General features: G+C 45.6%; 1 protein-coding gene across 2 annotated transcripts in view; it reads left to right on the top strand.

The window, feature by feature from the left end:
* The window catches only part of LOC147701199 (B-cell receptor CD22-like), a 281,864-nt gene that overhangs the window by 82,625 nt on the left and 185,833 nt on the right, over window positions 1-13,406 (top strand). The gene's annotated exons all lie outside the window — the stretch shown is intronic.

Genomic DNA, 13,406 nt, shown 5'->3' with positions numbered 1-13,406 from the left:
AACATCTGTTAAATCTCGTCTAGGTTTTGTTACTGCATTAATGATTTCTATACAATCATGTGAGGCTGGATCTGTCACACTTGTGGGTAACAGTGTTGCTGGGTTCAGGATGCTGCAGCGTCTGATTTCTATGTGTGGCTGAAATAGTGTTAATTCATAACCTGTCAGTCGTGCTATAGTCAAGTGTTGAGTCTGGGTTCTGTTTAACAAAACCTCTACAGAATGTGGTACTTGAACTGTTAACTGATGACCTAAAACAATTGAATCACTTTGTCTTATTGCTAACGCTGTTGCTGCTACTGACTTTAAGCACGCAGGGAGTGCTTGGGCTACTGAATCCAATGTACTAGAAAAATAAGCGCAAGGCTTATGTGAACCTGCTTGATCTTGAGTGAGGACAGACAACGCTGTACCATCACGTTCTGTAACAAAAAGTGTAAACGGTTTGCTGTAACATGGTGTCGCTAAAACTGGTGCTTGACATAAGGCTTTCTTTAAGTCTTCAAAAGCTTGTGTGTGTTCCTGAGACCAAGGGAGGGCAGTCGAAGTCGCTGCCTCCTGTGTCGTTAACTGGATGAGTGGCTTGGCTAGAAATGCATACTGGGGAATCCATTGTCTGCAGTACGAGGTGAGGCCTATGAAGGCCCGCACTTCCTTTTGTGTCTGTGGTTGTGGCATATTTGCAATTAACTGAATGCGATCGGGAGTGAGCTGTCTCCCCACTTTGGACAGCAAGTGACCCAAGTACACAACTTGCTGAACACAGAATTGTAGCTTCGAAGGAGACACCTTGTGTCCCTTGTCGGCCAGAAAGTGTAGAACTGTCAATGATGCTTTTTCACATTCGGGCTCACTTCGTGCGGTGATCAGCAGATCATCGACGTATTGCAGTAAAGCGGTGTTAACTGGCATCTGAATACAATCTAGTTGTCTTTTCAATGCTTGACTATAGATGCTGGGGCTTTCTGTGAATCCTTGAGGTGCGCGCGAAAATTTGAAACTGCGTCCATTTAAACAGAATCCGAAGAGATATTGGCTCTCTGGATCAATAGGCACGTTTAAGAAGGCGTTCTTGAGATCAATTACAGTGAAGAACGTTGCTTCTGAATCAATGGCAGTCAATAAGGATGAGATATCGGGGACCACAGGATACTGTGGGATAATGCATTTATTCAATTCTCGAAGATCAATCACCAGCCGATATACTGGCGGTGCATTGGGATCTGTACGTTTAAGAATCGGAATGATGGGTGAATTACAAATATTGGAGTCGGTTTCGACGACCACTCCTTGGGCAATGAGCTCTTCAATGATTTTCAGTAAAGCCACTACAGCATCGGGTGGTAACTTATATTGTCTGATTCTGGGTAATACAACACCTGTCTTGAGTGTAACACGGTATGGTGTAATGTGCATACATCCTACATCAGTTGGGCCTTTTGCCCACAAGTAATCAGGTACATTTTTTAATCTGACGTCAAACTCACGCAAAACATAATGGCCCTTGAAATCCCGCAGAAAGAGTCTAACTCCCTCCGGGGAACAGCAGATTATGGCTCCTAGAGCCTTCAATGTTTTAATTCCTAACAGATTTTCTGGACATGATTTCGTGAGTAACAGGTCTGTAACGCGTGATAATGGACCCACAGCCAGGGGAACTGGTTCGGATACCTCATTTACAATAGGCTGTCCTGAAAAACCCAGGGAAACATTCTGTGAGCCTGAGAGGGGTGCCCCTGGAACTTCATCATGACTTATTGTAGTGCGACTTGCCCCTGTGTCAATTAAAAACTTTCTGTCTTTTCCCAATACTTGACTGTGTACATAAGGACCTTCTTGATCTACAGGAATCTCAATAAGAGGCAAGCCACCTTCCCTCTCTAGGCTGTTTCATGTATATCGGGAATATTCAGGGTAAGCAGACTGGGCATACTGGTACATCTGCTGTGAAACTTGCTGAGTTGCGGCGATGGGCTGTGGCTGTGATACTGCTACGGTCTGTGCTGGAGTCGAGGAAGCATGCATAGGCTGTGTATTCTGTGTAGACTGATGCTGGTTGTGGTCTTGTCTAGGCGGATGCGGTCTTTCTTTAGTTTTACCTGTCGCTATGTTATGTTTCAGAACTGGGCATTCGTGTACGTAGTGACCTGGCTGCTTGCAATAATTGCATGTCCCTTTAACAGGAGCTGCAGTGTGACTTGTCTGGGTCGTACCCTTTCTGTGTCCGTCGGATGGGACTGTCTGAGCTACTAACATTTTCATCTTTGTGTCTTTCATACGTTTCTGTTCCTGATCTTGTTCTTCTCTAATTCTGTTCTGGTGATATTGTAACATTTGTAACATCTGAGATGGCGTATTTGCTTGCCATGTACTCTCAACCTTGTACACTCGATTTTTAACTAACGGTAGGGAATTCTCTACTAACTTTGATACAAAAAGATGTGGGTACGACTCGCTACTTGGCTGGAGGCCACTATTAATAATAAAACATTTCTCGAATCTTGAATAGAAGTCGCTAGTATCTTCATCATGTTTCTGTTTACAGGACGAGATTGCATCCCAATCCTCCTTTCTAGTTGTCAATAATCTGGGCAGGACCTGTACTATCAAACCTGGTAATGCTTTAGTTTTGTCCCCAAGGCCTAACCCTGGGACCCGTTTCTTTTCCTCTTCCTCTATTTCTGCCCAGGCAATCTTTGTGTCTCCCACCTCCCATTCCTTTTCCTTTAATTTCTCGAATATACCCGTGGGCAATAATACTTTCAACATTTTCATGATATCATCATATGTGTAGTCCCCCATTAATAACATGTCTTTAAGCTCTCTATGAAAACCTGCAGGGTCTTTATCATGGCATGGTACTAGTTTCTTCATTTCTAACAGTTCTAATTTAGTCAGAGGCGTGTGTACATACACGCGTTTCAAAGTTTTATCCTCACCCATAACAGGGTGCACTTCTCGTAAGGGGTTCTGACTTTCAATACCACCCCCGCACTGCATATGGTACATTTTCCTTTCTGGAGGTGGGGCGGGAACATATTCAGAGCTTACAAAGGTATCATATCTGTGTCGTTGTTCTAGAATTATTTGAATTAATTTAGTGCTTAGACCTCTCCATCTATCCATCAGTAGTGCTTCTAGTGTCTCGTGTAAGGGACCTGGATCGGAATAATGTTTTCTGTATTTAATGAGAAGGTGCTGAATCATGTATACACCTGCTAATTTCTGTTCGTCGGGGGAGAGGTTCAGAAATGTCTGCGCTACTGTGTCATCATTATATATGTCTGCATTTTCGGCCCATGATACAGCTGATCGGGCAAGTTCTTGTTCATCCATAGAATTGAGTACATGGTACCCAACTCGATCTCGAAGCCTTTTATCAGTTTCCTGGAACTGATGCTCAGCAGAATTCGGATTTGTTAAGGCAGAGAAGAAAACTCTCTTGCTCTCCGGACGGATACCCTTCCTAAGGTAAGTTCCCTTACCTACATATGCTATTGTTCCTATATTTCTTTCGGATTCTTCCGGTACTTCTTCCTCCTCGGAGGAAGCCTTTTCTTTCTCTTTCTGGTGTACTGCTATTACTGCTTTCTTAATCTTCTTGTACATAGAGTCTATGCAATTTTGTCTGTCATGTCTTCCATCAGCTATATTTTGACCCCACTTGTTCAATGCGTCTAATTCACTCTGATCTGTTCCGGGCCTGTCTCGTTCTCTTATTAGACAATTTATGAAAAATCGTAGTATCAGTGCTTGCATGCCAACTTTCTGTTTCTCCATGGCATCCTTAATACTGTCAGAGTCCTTTCCTGTCTGAACGAACTCATATATTCTGTCTAGACGATCCTTCATTCCTGCATAGCATAACAAACTATCAGTAGCGGATCTTAACCGTAATGATGCCAATATCATTAAATCGTCCTTTCCGGGTACTGGATCATATCTGCAAACTGACATGTTTTCTTTTAATGTGTCAAGGCGGGATGAATTAGAGGAGTGGGGAGACCTGTACGTGAGGGGACTCTGCATATCTTTGAGATTGAATCTGTGAGTAGGTGGCGGGGTCTGAGGACCCGCGGTCGCACCTCCTGAAGCGGACGCTTGTACATTACCTCCCTGTGGAGTCTGTATCTGAACGTGAACTTGTCGTTTAGGTGGATCAGGCAAACGTGGTTTCGGTAGGTCAGTTTTGAGTACGGGAAGTGGCGGGGCTGGCGGAACAGGGGAAGTCTGTTGCGGTACCGGCGGAACGTGACCTGGGGGTGGAGTGCCACCCCCGTCCCTGTCTATAGGCAGGGCACGAACAGGCAGATTGGTGTAAGCTGGTGCTACATCGTCTAAGTATGAATTTAGGAATATGTCTTTAGTAGTCTTATGCATTACTTTAGTTGGAACTAATGGTGACGGCAAATTTTTCGGTATTTCTGAAATGGCGTCAGGGGTACCTTCGGCCAAAAGATACATGTTGTTCACTTGGCTATTTCGGATGCGATCTATTTGTTCTGATTTTACTCGAATTCCTTCAGTAACTAATTCGTTTTCTTGAGCCTTTTCTGATTCTTTAAGTCTGTCTTCTCTACGGAGGTCTCTTTCAGCACGTTTATGTGATTCCTTACGCCAAAATTCTATGGCGTCTTTCTGAGATTGTCTGGCTTTCTTTTTCCGTAATGCTTCTTCTACCTTTATGATGCACTCGGCATCCCATGTTCCGTTAACTGGCCATCGGTATCTTTCCTCTAGGTGCTTGGTATAATCGGTCCATAACTCTAGATACAGGATGGCGTCTATGCCATGCTTATTATACATAAAATTACCTGGAGTGTCCCTAGGGGGGATTGGAATTTCTTCCTCTAACATCCCTTTCCTAGTTCCTATCTGCTTTAACTTGTTGAAAAACGGCATTGTGCCTACTTGATACTGAAATGCTTGATCCTTGATACTTAATTCTGAATGTAACTATTTATACAAAAACACAATAATGCACAAGGAAAACAATCACATTCATACCACGACATTAATCACAAAAACATTTAAAACATAGATGACTACCCCACTATACTAGATGTACTGCTAAACAGTACAGATACACTGTTGTAACAGTGCAAAAATTCAGAAATTCGGAATACTAGATATACTGCTAAACAGTACAGATACACTGCCTAAAAACAGTGCAGACCGGACTTGCGTACCCAAACCCGTCTAGATACGACCCAGCAATGGTACTCACCGGGAAGCACGGAAACAGAAGGCCTCGGAAAAACTCGACTGGACTCGACTCGGAACTTCGGGAAACTTCGGAAAACTTCGGAAAACTTCGGAAAACTTCGGAAAACTGGTGGGCCTCTTGACACCTCGGACCTTGCTTCTTTCGGCTAGGCTCTGGTCGGGATCCTCCGCACTCCTCACCGCCTCGTCTGGGCACTGATCGCAGTCTTCGTCACCTCCGTGGGTCAGAGGGAGATGCAGGAAATCCTGCCGGTACGCGTAGGTTCCTTCTAACTGATGGCAGGGGACAGAGCTTGCAATGCGCCAACCGGCGCGTGAGGTGGGGGAGGGGTCCCTATTCGGGCGCCAAAATGACGTAAATAATTAATTTACTCTCTTAATTTCTATGCAGGTAAGTACTTGATCAATAATAACTCAGATCGGATGAAAAAAGACAGAGTCCGTGGTGTGAGAGTTCTAAGGGGTTTTATTCCTTAAAAAGGAATGGTCATGGCCAAGATATCATGTTCTGACCACCACACAGGGTGTCAGAAGGGATAGAGCGCTACATTTTATTAACAGTACATAGCTTATATACTTATTTCATTCCATAAGTAACAGTGCAAGAGGCGTAACAGCTGAGAGAAGACAAGATAACAATATTACACGTGGTACATGTGCGTAATCAAGAGGCGTGAACTAGAGGTGTGTGCTAGAAACGTCACAGATAGGTGTCACGAATGGGTGGCACTAACAGAAAATGTGGCAATGTCAGCAGAAATCGGAAGCTTGGATGCGCGCGCAGCTGCATGACGTGTGATTGGAGGGGTGCAGGGGACTTGACATTTACACTGACGGAAAGAGACAGAAGTCTGGCATGTCAGATCAACTTGTGCTTCTATCATATCTGATATCTGATGTTTAGGAACTAAGCTATCTGGGCAGAAAGGTCTCTAGAGCAGAAGCTATTCTATACTTGCTGTGAGTGCGTGTATAAGCGCCTGAGTGTCTGTATGAGAAGCGTGGGGGCATGGGGCCTTCCAGGGAAGCATGGCAACAGAAGCTATGAATTACTTGCATAGAGACAGGTCGGCCCTTTAGCCCTGTAGCTGAGGAAGGATGTTTACTGAAGCTAGCAGGAAGGAATGTATTTTCGGGGAGGGAAACAGATAACTCGAAGGTTATAGTCAATCTTGGCAGGCAGCAGGCTGAGCTGGGCACGGAGGGCCGCGCTAGAAGTAAGTCAGAGTTCACGGATACGGGGGCTGCCTGGGCAGAGATTTCTCGGAGTCAGAAGCCAGAAAAGAGGCTCGGTGGCAGAGATTCAGGGCCTACTTCAGTCAGGGCTGAAAAAACGTAGGAGTACACTACAAAAAGACGTTGGCATAGCATACTTAGGAACGGACCATTCAACCCATTCATGGTGGATCTGAAAGAGGACATGTTAACGTTGGACGCAAATGTATTTGCGTCTTCATAGCTGACACAGGAGGGAAGTTACATGCACTTTAACTCGTACATGGAGTCGGTGGGGTACTCGCTAGGGAACACAACTTGACCATAAAATTTATATTACCTCAATTTGACACAGATCAAGATTTGCACAGGCCTAAGAGTGTTCTTGCTGCTGCATTCTGTGCCCTTTGCAGACATGGGACCTCTGCTTTATTGGACCCTATATAGAGGGAACAGGCATAACCAAGACTCGACAAAACTGTTGCCTGAATGATAACCTGATGCGTGAATGCATCAAAAAAGCCCAGTAAGGGTCTAAGCCCCCGTAAAGATATCAAAACCTTTCTATTTCCTACAGCCTAGCTTCCGCGCTCTTCTGATATGGCTGCAAGCGCTGGTACACCTCTTTGCTGAGGCACCTGTTGCGCTATAAAAGCTCACCTAATAATTATAAATAATAAAGTAGGAGACCAAAACAGTTCCCTGCCATTTTTTTTGTTTGGACTCAATAGTTTAAGGAAGAGACCAACCAAACACCTAAGTTTTTTACTGCCTGTTTTAGAGAAGGGGGTTTACCTAGGCTGGCTGGCCACCAGAGATCACTCCACAGACCATGGTCCCTACCTACTAACAGTGCCTCTGACTTGTTGGAATTTAGTGGGAGTCAGTTGCTGTTCATCCACTCGGGCACTGCCGCAAGGTCGCCCTGAAACTTAAGGGCATCCTGCTCGGTGTTATTAGAGAGTGCCACCACCAACTGAGTATCTTCAGCCTACCTCCAAAGGTTGAATATAGATACTGAATAACAGGGGACTAAGGGAGGAGCCCTGTGGCACCCCTTGTTTAACTGGATAATTGCCAGAAGCAAATGGGGGGCATTTACCGTAAATGACCTCTCATGGAGGAATGAGGCAAGGCACTCCAGAGCCAGGCCCGTAATTCCAACCTCCGCGAGAAGTCTCAGCAGTATATCATGAGACACAGTATCAAACCCGGCGCTCAGGTCTATCAGAATCAACGCTGACATTTGACCCTCATCCATTGCTGACCAAAGATGCTCTGTTACAGCTAGGAGAGCTGACTCCATGCTATGGCCAGGCCTGAAGCCATTCTGGGAGGGGTCCAGTATGTTATTCGCAGCCCGAAAATCCGACAGAAGGGAGTTCACTTGACCCTCTTTGATCTTTGCTGCCAGGGAAGCAAGGAAATAGGGCGGTATTTTTCTGGTTTGGCTGGTTTCTTAAGTAACGGAATTACTTTAGCCTGTTTCCAGGCCCTGGGCACAGTGGATGTGCTAGGGACCCATTTATCACCTGATTCATGGAAGGTAATATTGTCGACAACACGTTCTCGAATTGGTGTAGTTTAAGCGGGTCAGCAGGAGATCCCAACTTGATCCTACTGCAAAGAGCTAACAGCTGGACAAACAGGATCGCCGTAAAAGTATGAAGGATATTAACGTGTTGACAGCAGCACGCCACCGGCACTTTACTATATGCGGTTGGGAAGGACCTGTAGATGTCATCAACCTTTTTCTCAAAAAAGAAGGCCAGGTCCTCCCACTGTTTATTAGTTTTAATGGTCGACCCAGCCATGATTTGCTGAGATTGCAAGCTGGCAAGTATAGAAAAAGTACTTTTAGAGGGATTAGCGCTCTCGCGGATTTGGTTGGAAATAAAAACTGCATGTGTCTGATATATGGCCTTGTTATACCGTGTGATAGCTGGCCGATAGGTATCTTTAGCGGTCGACCAGAAGTCTCTTCTCCATATCCACTCTAATGTCTTACAACCGTTACGCATATCAGCGAGTTCAGTCTTAAACCATGGTCGTGATTTAGTTTTACGATTGACTGATCGTTTCATAGGGATTAAGCCATCTAATGGATGCTCTATGCACTCAGAGAATACCCTGTGTGCCTCGTTAGAATCCTCCGGCAAATTCGGACAAGCAGCCAAGAGGCAAGCAACCAACTGATCCCAGTTCAATTTACACCAGGGCCATTTCAAAGAGGTTGACTGACCCTCAGTCAGAGTGGGAGTAACATCGTATAGAGACACTGAGACCAGAAAATGGTCCGTCCATCCCATCCTAAGCTGTGCATGCATTATATTTTAGATATGTTAGAACAAACTGGGTCCAATAGGTGACCTGCAAAAAGGGTTAGGCCTGAGACCAGCTGCATCAGTTGACAGGCTGCAAGGTCGGCCACGAAATTCACCATATACGTGTCCTCAAAATTATCTAAATGGAGGCTCAAATCCCCCAAAATTGTAAAGTTGGTGGTATTAACTGATAATATGATGACCAAATCTACAAGAGCTTCCCTAAAACCTAGGGAAGAACCCTGGGGGGGCGATATACTAGGAGCCAAGACATAGTGTAATTCGGGCTCAACGTGACCTTAAAGTGGGCGCTCTCACAACCGGTAACCATCTGTTTAGTAAACAGGCATGGGTAGCATGATTTAAAAATAATCAGTATACCCCAACCCCTACTTGCTCCATTAAGCGAAAGAATGCTATAACCCGCAGGGAGCGCGAGGCCAGGTTCAGCAGTAATGGCATCAGAAAGATATGTCTCAGTAAGAAAGAGAGCGTCTGGGGAAGCCTCCTCTAGCAAGTCAAAAACATCAGCATGTTGTTTAGCTAAAGAGCGGCAGTTGAGGCTAAATATGCTAGTGTACTTGCTGGATCTGGGAAGGTGGCGGTAAGAGGGAGGAGTAAGTGTAGCTTGAAAACCACATTGAAGACAACTAAAGGGGCCCTCAGTAGCAAGCCCACCGACCTTCCCACAGTCACTCCCCAAATTCCTAAATTTCCACAAATCCTCCCGTGTATAGGTTACCTTATAGGTCTGTTTTTATGCTGTCAGTAATCACTGCCAAAAGAAAGACTAGTCCGCCCCCTTTCAAAATGGCCCCCTCTGTACGTGCCACCAGAAGTGAGGAAAACAGGGGACAGGATCGCCACGAGCTCCCTCCACACAAACAGCACAAGCTGCGGAGAACCAGGGAGGCGAGAGACTGAAGGTAAGTGAGTATTTTTTAAAAAAATAGGACCACAACACTGCACATTTATTTAAAAGCACCATTAGATGCAGAAAACAATCTGCCCCTCTCATCTTCTCTTACCTGATTGATTCTGAATATTCTTCCTTGATCACTTGCACTGTTCTTTCCTTGACAAATTTATGTTTTATATTTTTACCCGCAGGTTTACTGAAAAAGTGTTTATCATATTTCCTGGAAATTTCCATACTTGTATGTACTGGCATGTCTTGTTGCAAAAGGGGTTTCTTTGTGTGCATAGGTTAAAACTGCCCTTCCTACAACAATGTTTAAACATTCTTTGATTGGAGGACACTTTTTGAAACTCTTTGTATGGTTGTAGTACCTACATCTTCCTTCACCTCTGTTTCTTGCCACTTCACATCTTTATGCCTTATTGTTCCAAAATTCCTGAATTTCTTCCTCCTCTACCGTACTTCAATTAGTTTTCCTGAATATTTAGTTAAATTATTTATTATCTTGCTGCAAAGTGTTTGTATAGTTGATAATGTTGGCTGTTATGGAATGGTCTTTTGAGGTGTTAAACATCTACCTTGTTGTGTTTTCCATTGTTGTGATGCATGTTGTGATCTTGTGACGTGTGACATGGCGTTGAGCGGTGCAGAAAAGTGTTATAAGTTCGGTTTTTAGTGGATGTCATATTGTAGTATGTGCAGGAAGGTGGTGTTTTTAGTTATACAAAAGGGGGTGGTGATGGACGGAGCATCTGAATCAATCAAACACTCACACCCAGTCAAAAGATCTGGGTTTAATCCATCACCGTTCTTTAGCCCATTCTGCCACCCCAGTTCAGACATGTCTATATGCAAAGCAGTCTGACCCTGTGCCTCATGGGAACAGTCCAGCCTGAACTGCCAAGCCAAGTCTTCCCTGGACCGGAAACAAGCTTCCGAGGACCGGTTTCTGGCATTCCAGCCGTCTTCAGCCCGGTTTGCTTGAATCCAGTGGCAAAGTGAGCAAGGGACCATCACCACCCCCTTTTGTACCGCTTTTGTCCGCCATAAGTGTGGCTGGGTATGCTCAGACGTGAGTCCCTTGCTCACTTTGCCACTGGATTCAAGCAAGCCGGGCTGAAGACGGCTGGAATGCCAGAAACCGGTCCTCGGAAGCTTCTTTCCGGTCCAGAGAAGACATGGCTTGGCAGTTCGGGCTGGACTGTTCCTATGAGGCACAGGGGCAGACTGATTTGCATATAGCCATGTCTGAACTGGGGTGGCAGAGTGGGCTAAAGAACGGTGATGGATTAAACCCAGATCTTTTGACTGGGTTTGAGTGTTTGATTGATTCAGATGCTCCATCCATCACCACCCCCCTTTGTACCTTTTTTGGCCGCCATAAGTGTGGCAGGGTATGCTCAGACGTGAGTCCCTTGCTCACTTTGCCACTGGATTCAAGCAAGCCGGGCTGAAGACAGCTGGAATGCCAGAAACCGGTCCTCGGAAGCTTGTTTCTGTTCCAGGGAAGACATGGCTTGGCAGTTCGTGCTGGACTGTTCCAATGAGGCACAGGGTCAGACTAATTTGCATATAGCCATGCCTGAACTGGGGTGGCAGAGTGGGCTAAAGAACGGTGATGGATTAAACCCAGATCTTTTGACTGGGTGTGAGTGTTTGATTGATTCAGATGCTCCGTCCATCACCACCCCCTTAAGTACCGCTTTTGGCCGCCATAAGTGTGGCAGGGTATGCTCAGACGTGAGTCCCTTGCTCACTTTGCCACTGGATTCAAGCAAGCCGGGCTGAAGACGGCTGGAATGCCAGAAACCGGTCCTCTGAAGCTTTTTTCCGGTCCAGGGAAGACATGGCTTGGCAGTTCGGGCTGGACTGTTCCCATGAGGCACAGGGTCTGACTGATTTGCATATAGCCATGTCTGAACTGGGGTGGCAGAGTGGGCTAAAGAACGTTGATGGATTAAACCCAGATCTTTTGACTGGGTGTGAGTGTTTGATTGATTCAGATGCTCCGTCCATCACCACCCCCTTTTGTACCGCTTTTGGCCGCCATAAGTGTGGCAGGGTATGCTCAAACGTGAGTCCCTTGCTCACTTTGCCACTGGATTCAAGCAAGCCGGGCTGAAGACGGCTGGAATGCCAAACACCTGTCCTCGGAAGCTTGTTTCCGGTCCAGGGAAGACATGGCTTGGCAGTTCGGGCTGGACTGTTCCCATGAGGCACAGGATCAGACTGATTTGCATAGAGCCATGTCTGAGCTGGGGTGGCAGAGTGGGCTACAAAACGGTGATGGATTAAACCCAGATCTTTTGACTGGGTGTGAGGGTTTGATTGATTCAGATGCCCCGTCCATCACCACCCCCTTTTGTACCACTTTTGGCCGACATAAGTGTGGCAGGGTATGCTCAGACGTGAGTCCCTTGCTCACTTTGCCACTGGATTCAAGCAAGCCGGGCTGAAGACGGCTGGAATGCCAGAAACCGGTCCTCGGAAGCTTGTTTCTGGTCCAGGGCAGACATGGCTTGGCAGTTCGTGCTGGACTGTTCCCATGAGGCACAGGGTCAGACTGATTTGAATATAGCCATGTCTGAACTGGGGTGGCAGAGTGGGCTAAAGAACGGTGATGGATTAAACCCAGATCTTCTGACTGGGTGTGAGTGTTTGATTGATTCAGTTGCTCCGTCCATCACCACCCCCTTAAGTACCGCTTTTGGCCGCCATAAGTGTGGCAGGGTATGCTCAGACGTGAGTCCCTTGCTCACTTTGCCACTGGATTCAAGCAAGCCGGGCGGAAGACGGCTGGAATGCCAGAAACCGGTCCTCTGAAGCTTTTTTCTGGTCCAGGGAAGACATGGCTTGGCAGTTCGGGCTGGACTGTTCCCATGAGGCACAGGGTCTGACTGATTTGCATATAGCCATGTCTGAACTGGGGTGGCAGAGTGGGCTAAAGAACGTTGATGGATTAAACCCAGATCTTTTGACTGGGTGTGAGTGTTTGATTGATTCAGATGCTCCGTCCATCACCACCCCCTTTTTTACGGCGTTTTTAGTTACCCTGTAAGGTAATGCCAATCAGACTCATACAAGTTTTACCAGGTGTCGTAATATTGGGTTACCCAATAATACTGCACATAGTAATGCTGCCTGCTTCTCCAGTCACCCTTTTCTTCTGCTAAGAACCAGTAGAATTTGTGAGCGGAAAAAGGATGTGGAAAACATAGTGTAACTGGCCTTCTAATTCCAGGACCATCGTGGTATTCCCCATTCCCTCTTTCTAACTTTCAATCACCAGTAATTGACGCGGTAGTGCAACCCGATAGTGGAAATGCCTTGCCCAGTATCAGCTGACCTATTTTAGTTATAATTGGACCTCTAATAGTGTTGACTTGTGGTTTATAATAATAATAGTTAGGGCTCCCAGTTTTCTATTTTTATCGATTTTTTAAAGATAAATACAGACAGAAACAATTTATTTTCCTGTCTGTATTTATTTTTAAATACAGAAAAATATGGAAAATAGGTCTTCTTTGGATGACTTTTTCTACTGTCAGTCATGAGTGCCAGGTCAGTAGGAGTACAGATTGAGAGGTAGGAGAAATTAAAAAAGACCATTGATTTCCCAATTAAGTGCAGATCTACAGTTAATTATGCTATTCTACAATGCAAGTGTTTTCAGATAGCGCTATTGCACTGTATACTGCTAAAACTTTTTGGGCATACAAATG

The sequence above is a fragment of the Lissotriton vulgaris genome, chromosome 7 (assembly GCF_964263255.1).
Source record: "Lissotriton vulgaris chromosome 7, aLisVul1.2, whole genome shotgun sequence".
Taxonomy (NCBI): Eukaryota; Metazoa; Chordata; class Amphibia; order Caudata; family Salamandridae; genus Lissotriton; species Lissotriton vulgaris.
Note: the sequence above shows the minus strand (reverse complement) of the source record. Positions and strands in the feature narration are given on the sequence as shown.